We start from the raw sequence: 15446 nt of genomic DNA, 5'->3' as shown, positions 1-15446 counted from the left end.
GTGCCAAAGGTCAGTAATAAATAGGTTAAATAAGATCAGTCCCAAAACCGATCCTTGAGGGACTCCGCTAGTAACCTCCTTCCAGCCTGACAGTCACCCTTCAGTACGACCCGCTGGAGTCTCCCCTTTAACCAGTTCCTTATCCCCTTACAACTTTCACATTCATCCCATCTTTTCCAATTTAACTAACAGTTCCCCATGCGGAACCGTGTCAAACGCCTTACTGAAATCGAGGTAAATTAGATCTACCGCATTTCCCTTTGTCTAAGTAATCCGTCACCTTCTCAAAGAAGGAGATCAGGTTGGTTTGGCACGATCTACCTTTAGTAATCCATGTTGCAATTCGTCCCAATTACCATTGACCTCAATGTCCTTAACTACTTTCTCCCTTAAAATTTTTCCAAGACCTTACACACGACAGACGTCAAGCTAACAGGCCTATAATTACCCGGATCACTTTTATTCCCTTTCTTAAAAATAGGAACTACGTTTAGCAATTCTCCAGTCGTACGGCACACCCCCGAGTTTACCGATTGCTTAAAATTTCTCGCTAACGGGGCTCGCAATTTCACGCGCCAGTTCCTTTAATATCTCGGGTGGAGATTGTCCGGTCCCTCCGATTTTGTCCCATTAAGCTGTTCAAGTTTGGCCTCTACCTCAGATGCGGTAATATCCACCTCCATATCCACATTCCCGTTTGTCATCCCTCCATCGTCCCTAAACTCCTCACTAGTCTTATTAAAGACCGAGGCAAAGTACTTATTTAGAGATATTGGGCCATGCCTAGGTTATCCTTAACCTCCGTTCCACCCTCAGTGTATAGCGGCCCCCACTTCTTCTTTCTTTGTGTTCTTCTTATTTATGTGGCTGTAGAACCTTTTACTATTGGTTTTGATTCCCTTCGCAAGGTCCAGTTCTACGCGGCTTTTAGCCTTCCTCACTTTATCCCTACACGTTCTGACCTCACTAAGGTAGCTTCCCTTGCTAATCCCGCCTTTCTTCCACTCCCTGTAAGCTTTCTGCTTTTTCCTAATCCCCTCTCTGAGTTGCTTGCTCATCCAGCTCGGCCTACAACTCCTGCCCATGGTTTTTTTCCCCTTTCTTGGGATGCAGGCTTCCGACAGTTTCCGCAGCTGCGACTTAAAGTAATTCCAGGCCTCCTCCGCATTTAAATCCACACAGTTCCTCCGTCCAATCCACTTCCCTAACTAATTTCCTTAACTCTTTAAAATTAGCCCTCGAGAAGTCGAAAACCCTAATCCCAGATCTACGTTTGTTTATCCTTCCATCTAATTTGAATTGAATCAGCTCATGATCACTCGAACCAAGGTTGTCCCCTACCACCATTTCTTCTACGAGGTCCTCACTACTCACCAAAACCAAATCTAAAATGGCATCCCCTCTCGTAGGTACTTCAACTACTTGATGAAGAAATCCATCCGCTATCACATCCAGAAAAAATCTGACCCCTATTATTCTTGCAAGCACTCGTCCTCCAGTCTATATCCGGAAGTTTGAAGTCTCCCATAATCACACATTTCCCCTTAGTGTTTACTTCATTAAAGACATTAAAGATGTCTCTATCCATATCCAAATCAGATCCCGGCGGTCTGTAGCACACCCAAGCACTATCTCAGGGGAAGCTCTAGTAGCTTTTTTACCCAGTGCGATTTTTACCCAGACAGACTCCGTCTTATCTATTCCATCACTCTTATTTCATTACAGTTCACCCCATCATTGATGTACAAGGCTACTCCACCACCTTTGCCTTTTTCCTGTCTTTTCTAAACAGCACATAGCCTTCAATACCCGTACTCCAGTCGTGAGTACTATTCCACCAGGTTTCTGTTATCCCTATAATATCCGGTTTCACTTCCTGCACCAGTAGCTCCAGTTCCTCCATCTTGTTCCCTAGGCTCCTCGCATTAGTGTACAGACATTTTAAATTTTTACTCCTGACGTTTGTCGTCAGTGACATTCTTGACATTCCCCCGTCGTGCACAGACTTCTACCACCAGCATCACCCTTAGGGCTAGTTTCAACTCCGCTTTTCCTCCTTGGGTCAATTCTTTGGTCCACAAGGGTATCCCCTCTCACTTTGTTTACTTCCCTCTCCAGGTTAAATTCCGGCGTGGAGATCTCCTGAACATCTCCCAACCATCTCCCCCAACTTCCTAGTTTAAAGCTCTCTTCTGCCCTACTCTGCACTGATTGATTAGGCCTCAGCCGGAGTATTGTGTCCAGTTCTGGGCACCACTTTTCAGGAAAGATGTGGACAAATTGCAGAGAGTCCAGATAACAGCAACAAAAATGCAAATGCCATGTCTCCATGTGGCTCGCAGAAGCAACAGCACATCCCCAATCTGGCTTCTATGCGTAGGGAAAGCCAGGAGACTCAACAAGCTGCCCATGCCCCAGATACTGGCCCTGCAGCTCCCATTGGCTGGAAACCATGGCCAATGGGAGCTGCACGGGCGTCATCTGCAGACGGGCAGTGCACAGAGCCTCCTGCCTGCATCTCCCTTTCTGTGCCCCACCTGTGAGCTCCCTCCCACTCTCTATACCCTTTATCCCAGCCCAGAGCACCCTCCTGTACCCAAACTCCTCATCCCCAACCCCACCACAGAGCTCGCATTTCCCAGCCCTCATGCTCTCCCACACCCCAACTCCAATTTTGTGAGCATTCATGGCCCTCCACACAATTTCTATACCCTGATGTGGCCCTCAAGCCAAAAAGTTTGCCCATCCCTTGTCTAAGGCCACCAAATGTTCGCAGTTACATGACCAATGATGCCAGCCTCCATCACTCACTGGTTAAATCTTCAAACAAGCTCCTTCGTGCTCTCTCCCATTGTGACCCCAGACTCGGGAGGAGCTCCCTGTAAACATCAGCAAAACGACCTCCTCATCCCAGGGGCTCTTTGACTCGACTCTTTACTTATTCCCATGTCCAGCTGGCTTGCCATCTCCTTCTGAACTCGCTGCTGCAATGTACCAGTTCCATGGTAAGCTTTGCTAGGTGTAGGTTGTGAACCCATAGTGTTAATCTTAGGTAAATTTTGTGAGTCAGGCCTGGCCTGCTTGATAATACCTGCCAGTGACTTTGCAGCACAGCCATAACCACTGTCTTTTCAGTTACAGTGACCTCTTCACACACCTCAATGCTCTCGAGTGGAATATCCCTATGTCATTCAGGCCTCAGATCCATAACAGGCTGTCTTACAATTCTCTGCACAGAATATCATCTTGACAATGGCTTCACTATTGTGATGCACTTTTAACCTGTTTATATGCACAGTCCGAGGTGCATCTTTACTGTGGGGCCTGCGTACATTGCAGGTAACAGCATGACCCCCTCCCTACCACATCAGAAGGCCCCTCCCATCAGTTTTGCAATTTCTACTTTTCCAGGAGGAGTAACACCAGCAACAGATCCCCTGCATCAAATGATCGCTCACAAGGAGAGGTGAACCCCGTTTATCCCATCGAATTGGGGACCAGGGCCGGATTGGTTAACCAAAACGTCAGATAGTCAGATGACTGGGAAAGTGCCAGGCTGCAGCGCCATCTAGGGACCATAAGAGAGATTGCCCACTTCTGGACCTGTGTGCACTGGTTGTTGGGTTAATACAGAGAACCGGATAATCGAGGGTCAGGTAAGCAGGGTTCTACTGTATTGTCATCATCCCATTCTCTCTCTCACTTGGCTTCTAGTGAGGCTTTGCTTCACTATTCCAATTATGGATTTAGGGAAACCTAATTTAGGCTCCTCCCTGTGAAAGGGAAAGGAAAAGTGAAATGCTTCAGTAACAGCAAACTTGTCAGAATAAATGGTTCCATTTTTTATTTCAAAAGGACATTTGGCTTCATAAGTTTATTTTACTGTGGAGAAGATTGTGCCTTTCATGGTTTGTGGCACACAAGCAGACAAGTTAGAGAAAATATAAAATACTCTTGCTGGATGTTCACAATCTCTCGCTAATTTGTTTCTTAGGAGCCAGAACAATAACACAGAAGAACCCAAAAAACCAGAGGGAGAGAATGTAGGGTACTACCTATAACGGAGAGGCACAACTCACTGGGGACCTGCTGACTGACTGCTGCTAGGCTCTGATTGTGTGCTGCCCTACCGAGGTCCCTAGCATGCAAGCACGCCTAGGAACCCTGCCGAACATCTAAAGTCACAGTATTCAATTTTAACACAACCACAAATACACCACAGCATCAACATTTTCTGTTTTATAAGGTCTCTCCTTTTTTTGGAGCCCTTGTTTCTAAACATGTCATGCGGGATTTGAATCAAATTTCAGCAACTAATTACCGTGTGGGTGGAATCATCAATGTGTATTCTGGGTATTTATGTTGTTGGCTTCTTTAGGAAATTTGTGAAAACAGGAGCAATGGGAAAGTCTGTCCCCCACCCCCAAAACACACATACACACCACACATTTGCTGCCCACTGGTGCTGCCTGAGCAGTAGCATTGTGACATCAGAGATAACCCACCACTCAGCACTCCCTCCCTCCCGTTCATTTTCATACTTAGGGAGAATGACTAACACCCTCACTGCCATGGCAACAGCTGCCTTTGACAACAGGTTGCCCCCTTATTACCAGAACATCGTCACAGACAGGAAATTTGTAATGAAACAGGGCCAGATCTGGATAACCAGGACAGCCCCTGCTGTGCTCAGTGGGGTTTGTTCTGCCGTATGGTGCAGTGCTCCTTTGCAAAGGGCAGGTGTTTGCTACTTTCCTCAGTAAGGCCTAGGTGAAAACAAGATGCAAAATTCCAGCTCTTTTTCTTGGATATTGTTTCTCTGCTTCTTGCACATTCAGGGTTATAGCTGAGAACTTTCACTGACCCTAAAGTTGCATAAAATGAGTTTTGTTTTAATACAGTTTAATTTAATTACTTTCAATACTCTAATCAGTACAGCACTGAGTGCTAAAAGTGGGATTTTCAAAAAGATAACAATGGCAATAAAATACAGACTGAACCAAGGCATGAGTAAGAGCTTCATTGTTTAAACAGCTTGTAGAGACGTGGACTTACCCCCACAGCACCTCCTGCTGGTGACTTCTGGGAATTAGCTCATTCCAGCTCTAGAGCACCCTTTGATCTGCCTGTCCTCTGGCCCCCATGCCCCTCCAGGTGAGGTGCTGCCCTCGGCAGTAACCCCTTTCTCTCAGGGGCTACTGTCCCCGGGGAACCCTCCACCTTCTATCCCCACCTTGCCTCAGTATATGGCTACTGCCAATCATCATCTAGCCCCACGCCCTAGGGCAGGCTGCAGTATCAGCCACTCATCACTGGCAAGGAGGGTTTGGACCTGCTGCCTTGGCCTGCCCCAGGGCTGCCCTCTGCAAACCCGCAGGACCTCTTGGCCTTATGCTAGGCCGCAGCCTGGGGCTTTCCAGGCTGGAGCTCCCCAGCGCCTCAGCTTTTCCCCAGCCCTGCTCCACTCAGGTACTCTGTCTTTAGCTCCCTGCAGCCAGGCTCTTCTCCCTCTACAAACAGAGACTTATTCTTCCAGCTTCCCTGGCCTTCTTATAAGGCCCTGTTGCTCAGTCTGGGGTGTGGCCCCAGCTGCAGCCACTTCTTCCAATCAGCCAGGGTTTTACTTTGCCCAACCCCAGCCCTTTGCAGGGCTTTTCCAACAACTTCCAGGATGGAGTGAGTGGTCACCTCATTACACAGCACAGAGATAAAAGATTCTCTTTCAATTAAAAAAAAAAACAAAGGAAATTAACTGTCATAGCATTCCCTCTCAGATCTGAACCTTAGAGTTCAGAAAATGAGATACTAGCACATGAATCCTCTAAGCTTAAATTACCAGCTTAGATCTGATAGCACTGCCACCACCCAAAAATATAGTGTTTTGGGGCACTCTGACCTCCCCAACCTTCCCTGGGGACCCCAAGAACCCAAATCCCTTGGGTCCTTAAAACAAGGAGAAATAAACCATTCCCCCTTCTTTCCCCCTCCCAGACTTTCCCTCCCTGGGCTATCCTGAGAGACTACTGATCCAAACTCTTTAAATCACAATACAGAGAAGCATGTCCCTTCCCTTCCACAAAGAGGCAAACAGATTCAAGGAAAACAGAGAGAGATTCTACCTCTCCCCCCTCCCGTCTCCCCCACCAGTCCTGGTGAGTTATCCCAATCCCCTGGGATAAAACAAGGGAAACAAGAAAAAAAAATCAATCAGGTTCTCTAAAAAGAAATCTTTTAATAAAAGAAAGGAAAAAGTAAAGAATTATCTCTGTAACTTCAAGATGTAAATATTACAGGGTCCTATAGCTTACAGACACCAGAAAGAAACTTTCCCCCCAGTACCAATACAAATCAAAATATTCCCAGCAACTACACATATAAAAGTTAACCAGCCAGATCCACATTTGCAAATAGAGTAAAACAATCAAAAAGCCTAAACCGCCTGTTTTTACTTACTATTTGAACAGAAACTTAGAGAGCCTGTAGTAATGTCTGGTCTCTCTCAGACCCCCCGAGAGAAGAACACACAACGGACAAAGAACACACACAAAAGCTTCCCTCCACCCAAATTTAAAAGTATCTTGTCTCCTGATTGGTCTCTGCTTGTAACCCTTTACAGGTAGAAGAGACATTAACCCTTAACAATCTGTTTATGACAATAACAAACAAAAACCCTTCATTTAATGTTACTCATGTTTGCTTTAATCAACCACATCATTAGGAAATACAAAGTCAAGGTTTCAAACAGGATGAAGAGGTTACAAAGTGAAGCATTCTCAGGTTAGCAAATGTCCAAAGAAGTGTTGCCCTGGCACCCTAAATTCAGTCCTCTTGTACATTTGCAGGATGCTGCAGACTTTAATGACATGATCCCATAGTATTTTTTTTCCAGGGGACCCCTGCCTGATTCAGCGCACAGGGTTTTCTGCTCTGGGGCTGGGTATTGAAGGAGTCTGTTGCCTGTAGGATCCCTGCCTCGTTTACTGCAGAGTTAACATTTAGGAAATTTGTGAAAACAGGAGCAGTGGGAAAGCCTGCCCCCCCTTCCAAAACACACATACACACTACACATTTGCTGCCCACTGGTGCTGCCTGAGCAGTAGCATTGTGACATCAGAGAGAACCCACCACTGGGTTGCTCAGTGCTCATTCTGGTATTTCCTAACTTGAGAGTGCTTCACTTTGCAGCCTTTTAGTTCTCTGTGCATTTCCTAATGTTTATAGCTTGCTGTACTGAGGAGAACAGTCTTCATGACAAAGGGCTTGGTGATTTTGTGTGTGTGTGTGTGTCCATTATTTATCTGGTCAGTGTCACTAGTGTGCACTCTACAAGACAGTAAGGACTCTCCCTGATACGAAGCCCCTATGATCTAAGGAAGACTGACCCATACAAAGAAAGCAGAAGATGTAAGAACTAGGACATTCTTTCTTTCTTTTGATGAATAGTCATTTCTTTATTATGAATTATTATTATGATTAAAGAAAGGGTGGTGGGTTGGGGAACTTGTGGGGTGAGGATGTTCTTTGCAGAAGTTTCCATTGTTTGGCACGTGCAGCTGATCTAAGTGCAGCACAGTGCTAGGTTTTGGGTAGCAAGCACTCTGAAAAGGCTCTTTGCCATTGTGAGAACTCTGATTCAATCTTCTCTTCATGCTGATCATCTATCGTGGACTTTAACCTTAGTCTCATCTCAAGCTCTTTCCACCTGTCAAATGCTCTCTGGTGATTTGCTGCCTTCTCATGGCATGCCACATTTCTAGCCAGATTTTTCCAGTCCTTTGTTGCTGTAGAACACAATGTGGCTGGAACATTAGACTGGAAGAGAGTTTGCAACAAAAACAGTATGCAGCATTCTGGGTTTTTGAGTATCTAAGCCATGGCCTCTCGACTTTGTCACCATTGGGAATTTCACACCAGGAATGTGTTGGATGAAAACTTCTATTTTCATTGTCTTTGGGGAACATGACGTTTTTCACTTGCTGCAGCCCAGGCAATATAAGGAAGTACCTCAGGCTACTGCTCAAGTGGGTCCACAGTCCTGGATCATCTAGACTTAAGGAACTAAACTCAGCAGCAGCTGTTTCTTGTGCCTCCACCTAACTCTTCTCTGACCTACACTTTTCTTCAGGAACGTGCATGGTTACATCCATTTGAGATGGAGATATGGATGCTGCAGTAGCTGCCAGGTCACCTGCACTCTGACTAACTGGAAAATCAGGCATCTCCTCACCACTCACATCCTCACTGGGGCCGGAAGGCTCAGTGTGAACATTTGTGTCTCTGTATCTCAGGAGAGCTCCTTCCTGCATAGACAGAAAAGCTTCCTGCTTCTTTGGCTTTTTTTTCTTGAATGCTGCTCAGAGGAGAAGTGTTTCTTCTTCACTCATGACTGCTGTCCTGTGCTCAGCAGAGTGTCTCTCAACACTCCATTGAAGGGACAAATAAGCAGGCTGGTGCAGGGCCTGAGTGAGGGAAGATATCAGCGTCTTAAGGCTACTCAGCTCCTACTACTCAGTTGACTGCCTGTTCTCCTCAAGCAGGTTCAGGAAGCAGCAGAAAACAGGAAGTCCTGAGAAGTGGTGTTAATCAGTCCAGACTCCTAGGGGTACTCGAGAGGTACATAAGAGGCTCCTCCTCCTCTCTCCCTGCAGCTCTGCTGCTTTCGTTATTCCCACTCTCCCTTTTCTCCGTCTGCCCTTTAATGTCTCTTGTGTCCCCTTCCTGCAGCACAGCACTCCACCATCTCAAGCAGAGAAAAAACATATGCACCAGCCCGACAACATTTCTCACCTAGGTCTTGTGGTGCCCTCCACAGTCTGGCATCTGAGGCAGCTCCTCAGTTCGCCTCAGTAAGCCAGCCCTGTCCTGAGGCATGGAGAACCTAACTCCTATGGAGGTCAGCAGGGAGCTGGATGTGCACATTGCCAGGAAATAGACGGTCAGGGCAGCATAATCCACTAAAAAAACCGCGCGACTTGCTAATTGCACCCAGGCTCTCACTCTGTGCTTTGACCTGCCTCTGTTGTAGAAGAGCTATGAGCAAGCTTTCTGAGACAGCTGCTGCGGCTGTGGCCAGCCTCGAAGCGCGTTTCCCATCGTCTCTTCTGGCTGTGGATTTTGACTGCAGCCAGGGCCAGTGCAAGGATATTTTGCGCCCTAGGCGAACTTCCATTGCGCTCCCCCCGCCCCAATCACATACATTATACACAACTACACGTTCACAGGTCAAGAGTAGTACTAATGTTAAATTTAGAATTTATTTTCCGCACCCTTTAAGTTACAAAAATTTAGAAACCAAGTTCCTCCAAGTAAATGCTGTGACAATGTCATGTTTTAGTGACAAGGTAGATAGCCGAACAAGTCTTTGTTGCAATATTATGTTCGCATATATGTTTTTATCACTGAGTTCGAGAAGCTTCGTCACCAACTGGCCACAGAAACCAGGAGAGTCAGAGGATGCGAAGAGACAATAACTGTTAGGGACACTGTTTCAAGCTTATTTTCTCATATGATTATCATACATCTGCGGTGATGACACTCCTTGACTCATCTTGCAAAAGTCTGCAATTACACTGCACAAGTCAAAGCATCAATATCTTTAGATTCACTATGTTCGCAAAGCTTTCTCCAGATACAAGCAATGTTCCATAATTGCTTTGGTGTTTATTTGCAACATGTAAACATCATAATGAAGCCAAAGACTGACTATTTGCGGCATCATGTGAACTTTCTTCAGCCTAATGTTGCTGTGTCAATGACTGCAAAGATAAAGTTCACTTTGAATTTTTCTTTTCGGATCATAAATAGTTCGTATCTGCTTCATATGTGAAGTGCTTCCTCTCTTTCCAATACGGATTGGATTGGTTCAAAAAAGTGCTGGTACATCCACTCCCACGCAAGTTCACCTGCATCTACCAATGTTTTCTTCAAAGCTGCATCACTTCTGCGGCCCACAAGAAACTTGTTTTCCCAAGTGATTAATGCACACATATATCAAATTCTTTCGCCTGAATGTTGTTTGCTAGTTATGTTGACTCAAACATATGTCATACCACAAAACAAAGAGAAACAAGAAACTTGAAACTAGAAAGTGGTTTTTGTAAGAGCCTTTCATCAACTCGGATGTAGCCAGATGATGCCGTCATAGTAATTTCTCATAGATGTCTACCAGAGCATCATAGATGTCACCAATGAAAAAACAATGGAAAGCTCCCCCCCCCCCAGAACCTAAGACATGAGGCTGGAACATAAAGCAACACGTCCCTCACATGGCACTACCTCATAACATGCCAATTTTGCTCAGCAGAAACCATAAGGAATACTATGCATTCAGTGGTCTCTACAGAGACAAGCAACGGCTATGAAACTAACCTAACACAGTCCATCCAACTTTTGACGCTTCTTGGGCACTGTGAGGGGTAGCGGTGCAGACTGAGCCGGTGATGGTGCACTACATAATCTACAAACTGAGGCAAGGTGCTGGCCTAGAGTCCTGCTAAGACTGCTGTCCTGCACCAAGTGAACACACCTCCATGAGGAGAGAACTCAAACAAATACACGCCTCTTCTGCATGATTCCCCAAGCATTCTTCAGGCAGCTGCTATGGGGTCACTACACACAGGCTTAGCCCTGCTGTGCAGGCAAAACACAGCAGCAGGCTTAAAGTCAGACAGGGCCGCCAGAGGACTCACGGGGCCTGGCAAAGCAAAATCGGGGGCCCTTCCATAAAACATTTGCAATACTATAGTAACATGTATTAGGAAATGTAAAAAATAACTAGTGAAATACATTCAAAAATTAATTTGTAATAATTTGAAAATAAACTAAATACAATATTTAAAAACATTAAAAGCGTGTAAGGGTATGTATACATTTGCAATTATATAGTGGGCAGTTGCTGGTGATTGTGATGGTTGGTACCAATAGGGCTGGGTGGGGCGGCTGGGCTCTGGGTTCAGGGTGTCCAGCTCAGAGGGGCTGGGCTCAGAGCTGGGGGTCAGGGCGTTGGGGGATGGGGTCTGAGGGGCTTCCAGCTCAGAAGGACTGGGCTCAGAGCTGGGGGTCAGGCTGTGGGGGGATGGGGTCAGGGGGGTGCCTGGGCACGTGGGCAGCACTCAGCCTGCGCAGGCTGCTGTTCTCTCCAGCCATCCAGGCACAAGGGAGCAGGAGCAGAGCAGGAGCAGAGGACCAGCCAAGACCAAGGGGCAGGAGCACAGCACCTGAGGCGCCTGTGGGAAGAACTTGCTTACCTTGCCAATCATGAGCGTTGGGGTCCTCTTTCTTCCTCCGCTCCACCAGACCACCGTGAGACCCGGGGGCCCTGGCCTGCCGGCGGCCCCTGACGCCGGGCGCCCTGGGCCGCCGCGGCGGCACCCTGACCCCAGGGGGCGCCCTGGGCTGCCGGGCCACCGGCAGCTCAGACTACCTATCCAGCAGCGGCCACTGCAACCATTTAAAAATTTTTGAGGGGGGCGCCGCTTTTTGGTGCCCCCAAATCTTGGCGCCCTAGATAACCACCTAGTTCGCCTAAGTGGTTGCACCAGCCCTGACTGCAGCAGCCCCGCAGAGATCCCAGCCTCGCTCTCTAATGTCCATTCTCCCCTTGCTTGCATGGCACTTCATGGACCATTGAATAGCCTCAGGAAAACATCCCAGCTGTTGACACAGGCACCAGCACCGATTCCCCAAGCTAAAGTCCCCTTTGCAATCCAGGGAAACAGCTTGGGTTGTCCGGAGCGCAGAGTTTGGCCCATGGTGACTGCAGACCCTGCCCCTGCTGCACAGCGACTCGCGGGACACCTCTAGCCCATCAGCACTTGGCTCTCTCGCATTCTGCTGAGCAGCTGAGATCTGGGGGAACAGAAACCCTTTGTTAGAGATGCAAAATCTCCTCCCAGGAACTCTCTGCCAATGGCTGCCAGAGGCTGCCCCTGTGAAACCCCAAATGTGCAGCCCCTCGGATTCCCACAGGGGAGATCTCAGCTCATTCACTTGTCACTTGTGGCCGCAGTCTCTGACAGGGGGAATGAAGAGGGGTTTTTTTGTCAATGGTCCCTTCTACAGCGCCCATAACGGGAGGAGGTTTGGCCTTGTGATGTGAGGCCCGGGTCTGAGAATCAGGGCTCCTGGGTTCTGGGGCAATGGAATGGAGTGTGGTCTAGTGGGTGGAGCTGGATTTGTTGACAATGAGTGAGGGGGCTTATGCTGAAGGACCCTGGGTCAATCCCCACCAATTCCTGTGATGTCTACATGTGGCCAGGATTTTACTTACCTCTCAATGTAGGTTATTTAGCCCATTCCTGGACACATGCGTTACATCTGCTGCTGGCCATCCCTGAGATGTAGGTTCTTCATCCACACAAAGACATGGCACATCAAGGTCAGTCCAGCAGCTCCCATCCTGTCTTCACCTCCGCAATGGACGGCGAGCTCTAACCTGACCAGAGAAAGACAGCGACGTTCTTCAGGGGAATCTCCTGGTGCTCCTGTATCCCCTGCTCCACCTGACACCCCAACACGCTAAGGGTTTTCCAAAGATACCACTGATCTCGGATAAACAAAGCAGCTGAGATGAGGTCAGTGTGGATGGATTTCCTGAGCAGATTGGTTCTAATGGAAGAACAGATTTCTCCCCTGCTCTGGAGAGATTCCCATAGGAAAAGTCTCAGATGGTGGGGGTGGGGGCAATGCAAACCCTCAGCCCCTTGAAGCCAGGAAATTAGGACTCAGGGAGTTAAGAGGTGTCTCTGTCCTGCTGGAGGGAGAAGATCTGGAGAGCAGGAAGAGCACTAGTGGCATTATAGGAAAGACAGTGATGTCTACCTGTGAAGGTGGCTGAAGCTTCTGGCAGACACTAGAGTCCCAGATCCTTACACCTCCTTTTTGGAGCCTTTTCCTAGGAATAAAATAAGGACACCACACAGAGAATGACATTTGAATCCCAGGTCTGGGATCCAGGGAAAAGGGATGATCTCAGCCAGGCTACATACCAGGAACCTGATTTTTGTCCCAAGAGCCACAATTACCCAGATGAGGTTTTCTTCCCCATTTGCTTTCAGATTATTTACTCACAGTATTCATTTGTTTGCATTGCCAGGTCTCCACTCTCTGCAGCTGTTCATTGGTTTTAGTAACAGTCTTTCAGTTTTTGCTTCCGATTCTTCTTCTTAAAGGGTAGCATGTGCTCAGCACTTTTAAAAAAAAAACAAACCAATTCAAAACAAAATCCTGATCCTACGTGGAAGAGGAAGGTTTCTGAGAATTTGGCTGCAGAACATTCATTCCTTATTATTTATTCAGGTGCAGGTCTGATGCAATCTGCACTCCCAAGAATGCCCATATGATGCACAGGTGTCCTTAGAATACCTGTTAAAAGAGAAGAAGAGAGTAGATTAAAAGGTGGGGAAATCAACCAATGCATCAGCACTTCTCTGCGTCATTGAAGCACCAGGCATGGGAACGAAACAGGTTAAAAATCCCCATGATTCTTTCCCACTAGACAGACGTCCAAAAAGAAAAAGGCCTTCAGAGTGTAAGGAAATAATTGGCTGAAGGGGTGAAATTCAGCCCTGTGCAGACAGCCAGAGCAAGATCTGTGCATCACAGCAAGGTTAAGTGGCACTTCACTGCCCAGGTGCTGGGAGACTTTGGTTGGCACAGTTTTCCTCCTGGATTGGAACAGCCAACTGGAATCCTGTGAGGTACAGAGCAGAGAGAGGTTAGGGCCACAATGTTCACCTCAGAGGCTGAGCTTCTGCAGACTTTTGGCATGTTCCCATCTGAGAAGGAGGATTTTGGCCAGCCCCAGGTCAGAGCTTTCAGTCACTTAAACCAGTGATTCTCTGGCACAGTTGATCTAAAGCAGCTGAACTTTTCAGGCCTTGCCCCCATCTCCGACACCCCTCGCACCTCGCACTGCCCTCTAACAGCCCTCTCCCTTCTCTCGATCTCTACCAAGCCCAAATACAGATCCTAGAACACGCTCCTCCTCTCATACTCTCTCTTCACATGATCCTCCCCTACCTTTGACAGACTGATCCCGGTGCCCTTTACCCAGCTCCTGGAGAAATCATGGCTCCTCAGGACAACCTGGGAGTGAGTGGTTCCAACCTCTGTGTGGGGTGCGTGGTTTTCCATCTAAGCATCACTGAGAGCCAGCACGTCTCGATTTCACAGGATGAGTGAAGTCTTGGAAGCGCTGCACTTCTTGAGGACTTCCAACTTTGCCCCATTTATGAATGGCTTCCACTGCCTTATTTGGATCAATCATAACATCTTCTGGGGAGAGGACATACCCCAAAAAGTCTGTAGAGAGTTGGCTGGAGGTTCCGCTTTTCCAGTTCTGTGTTGAAACCATGCTGCCGAAACCTCTCCAGGTTCGGATGTGCTACACGTGCTGCTCTGGGTTCTCCAAAAAGAGACGTATGTCACCCGAATAGATGACATTGTCCCCAGATACATCACTGATGAAGTGCTTCAAGGTCAGGGGACAGTTAGTTAGCTCAAATAGCATATCAGACTGTTAAAATGTCCATAGTGTGTTTTGATATCTGTCTTCTATTTGTCCCTTGCCCAAACGAGTGTTAGATTGGAAATCCTTGCAGATGAAGTTTGATGAAAAAACTTGCAGATTTCCTGTGAGCCAACAATTGTGAGATTCACAGCAGAGGGTAATGGTTTCAAATGATCACTTTGTTCAAGAGCTGATTGTCTAAAGAGAGGCGTAGCAGAGTCCCACATTTCTTCTTCGCAAAAAGGACCTGCTCTGAGGACCGGTTTTCATGACTGTATGCAGGGAGATCCACTAATTCTGGTCCCAACAACACGTAAATACAGGGAAAAGCAACTTTCAACCAAGGTGGTAGGTCAATAGGACAGTCATAGTCCCGGTCCAGAGGTAACGAGTCCACATTTCTTTCTAAGGTATCCATGTAATCTTGGTATTTATCAGGAACGCCACCATCAATCAAACCCTAACCCCTCCCCTTGACCCTCCCAAGCCCTACCCATTGACCCCTTAGTCCCTCTCACCTGTCACCGGAAGTCCCGCTCCATGGAGGGTTTTAATTCCTGAGTCAAAGTGGCAACATGACTGGAAGCAAGGTGTGTCATGTGACCCCTCTAAGAACTCCTCCCACCACCTTCTACCAATCAGGATGGGTTTCATCCCAGAAGGACCACCCTGAGAGGAGATTTGACCAATCAGGGTGAGTTATGAGGTGGGGTGACCCATCCAGAAGTGAGTCGTGTGACCCCTCTAAGAACTCCTCGCAAGGCCTTCTGCCAATCAGAGTGCAGCACCATTACCCCATAAGTCCCAGCACTAGACAGATGAGGCCATCTCTTAGCAAGGACACGTTTTAGAAATCATGGAAAGGCTGCCGAGAGGAAACATGGACTCCTTCACCACCCTTGTGAGAATTTTGGACTTTGTTTTATCCCCGAGTGTC

Source organism: Chelonoidis abingdonii, chromosome 4 (assembly GCF_003597395.2).
Source record: "Chelonoidis abingdonii isolate Lonesome George chromosome 4, CheloAbing_2.0, whole genome shotgun sequence".
NCBI lineage: Eukaryota > Metazoa > Chordata > Testudines > Testudinidae > Chelonoidis > Chelonoidis abingdonii.
This window is presented reverse-complemented; position numbering follows the sequence as displayed.